Source organism: Mus caroli, chromosome 2 (genome assembly GCF_900094665.2).
Source record: "Mus caroli chromosome 2, CAROLI_EIJ_v1.1, whole genome shotgun sequence".
NCBI lineage: Eukaryota > Metazoa > Chordata > Mammalia > Rodentia > Muridae > Mus > Mus caroli.
This window is the reverse complement of record NC_034571.1, coordinates 125,869,314-125,871,750: the sequence shown is the minus strand read 5'-3', so window position 1 is coordinate 125,871,750 and position 2,437 is coordinate 125,869,314.

Sequence of the window (2,437 nt, the reverse complement as noted above, 5' to 3'; positions counted from 1 at the left end):
ATGGGGGACTTTTGGGATAGCATTGGAAATGTAATTGAGGAAAATACGTAATAAAAAAATATTAAAAATTTTAAAAAAAGCCTGGTTCTGTTTTCACTAAAATAAATTGATCTAATTTCAAGGATATGAAATAGATGCTAGGGTCCCAAGTGTTTTATTTACTTTTTTATTTATTTTTACATTGTTTGGGTAGAAGTGACTATTTCAAAATGTAAAACAAAACAAACAAAAAAAAAAAACGAAAAACAACAACAAAAAAAACCCACTTATTTTCTGGCCCAGTTTTTGACCTTTTAAACAATCTATTCAATTGCCTTCAAAAGCAGGAAATAGTTAATAAAATTAAAAGGGAAAAAAAAAGCAGAGCAGTCCATAAAAGTGGGCAGCAGACTCCAACACCTCATTTTCTCACTGCTTTCCCTTATAAAAGAGTAGAAAAGGCACCATAAAATCAATATTAACTTATTTAAGGAGCTGTAAGAGTTCACCGGTCATTGGTCCACCCGCCAATGCCATGAGCGCTGCCTACCGTACCTATCCACCAGGCCTTGGCAATAAGCAACTGCTGTTTACTCCTGAGGCTGGCTGGGAAGGAGGTTTCCAAGCCAACATGCTGAGCCTCACCATGGAACTCTGCCAAGGTCACAGACACTACTCTACATTCATACGCACACACAGTGGTCCGGTAATAAAGCGTGCATGCATCTTCCTCAAATAAAACGCCCCACATTGTGTGGACACTGCAGTATCCAGACGCTAACATCTAAATTTTCTCTTGAATGTGTCCTTGATGTTCAGGAATAGTTGACCATAGGTCCCTCGAATGTCACATCTGTGTGCCTCTCTAGCATTTCTGCTTTATGTTTGCTTAGGGAAAGAGTTCACAGCTCCTCCCGGCAGGCTTGTTCTACTGAAATGTTAATGAAGCTAGTCATTGCATGCTGTCCACCACCACCACCACCAGCTCTGCTTTCTCTCCCAACTTTTTTTGTTTCCTGTAGTGTAGACACTGAGGTTGTTAATGACCTATGGTGTTTCTCACTGCCCCAGCTGCCAGGCCCCCTGCTCATGTCGTCTTCTGCTGGACAGTTTTTTCTACCTTAATTCTCTTTAATCAGTCATCCTGTTTTGTACTTCCATGATTTTGCCATGACTTTTCTCTAAACAAAAAGGTAATTCTTGGATTGTTTTGTGACAATTTCTTTTTCTTTTCTTTTTAAATTTATTGATCGATGGACTAATTGGTTGACAGGTAGAAGGTTCATACATAACAAGGTATGCCTGTAGAAGTTAAAAAAGCAACTTGCAGGAGTGGATTTTCTCTCCCCTCCTTCCAACACATGGGACCCAGGGATTGAAGTCAGGTTATCAGGCTAAACAGTAAGCACCCTTACCTTCTGACCCCTCTCAGCAGCCCTTGAATTTTTAATCTCCTGAATATTTCTGATAGTATCATATAAAATTATTCAAATTCACCTCTTCTCCTCTACTTGGAGTATATTTGTTCTGGGAAACTAGCCTAGTTAGAGCTCCTATTACTGTGATGAAATATCATGGCCAAAAGCAAGTTGAGGAAGAAAGGTTTCGATCTTACATTCATTTCCTCATCATCGTCTGTCATTGAAGGAAGTCAGGACGTGAACTCAAACACAGCAGGAACTTGGAGGCTGGAGCTGATGCAGAATCCATAGAGGGATGCTGCTTATCTGCTTGCTTCCCATGGTTTGCTCAGCCTGCTTTCTTATAGAACCCAGGACTACCAGCCCAGGGACTGAGCCCTCCTGCTTTAATCACTAATTAAGAAGAAGCCCTACAGGTTTGCCTATCACCCAATCTTAAGAAGACACCTTCTCAATTAAGGCCCCCTCCATTTTCGCTTGTGTCAAGTTGATATAAAACTAGCCAGCCCAGAAACCACTATAGATCAGAAAACTGCTCCAGCCTCCTGGTCAATCAGCACTTAGATGTTAGAGCTCCAGTTTGTTAGGGCTGATTATGTACCATTAAATGTATTCCTCCATATTTGTATTTAATTTTTTTTTATTTCTCCTAAACCATAAGGTTAAGGGGGGACATCAATGAATGTTTTGGACAATTTGTATGTAAACTGGATGCAGGTTAAAGTCATTTTGGAAAAGGAAACCTTGGTTGAGATAATGCTCGCAACAGACTGGCCCAGAGGCAAGCCTGCAGAGCATTTCCTTAATCAGTGATTGATCCAGATAGATTGTGCCCATGACGGTTATAGCACCAGTTATGGGTGCTATTTAAAACAACAAAAAAAAAAAAAAAAAAAACCCATAATATCAAGTCAGTAAGCAGTATTCCTCCGTGGTCTCTGTTTGAGTTCCTGCCCTGACTTCCCTCAGTGATGAACTATTACCTGGAAGTTTATGATGAAATAAACTCTTCCCTCCATCAAGGTTGAGATTGATCA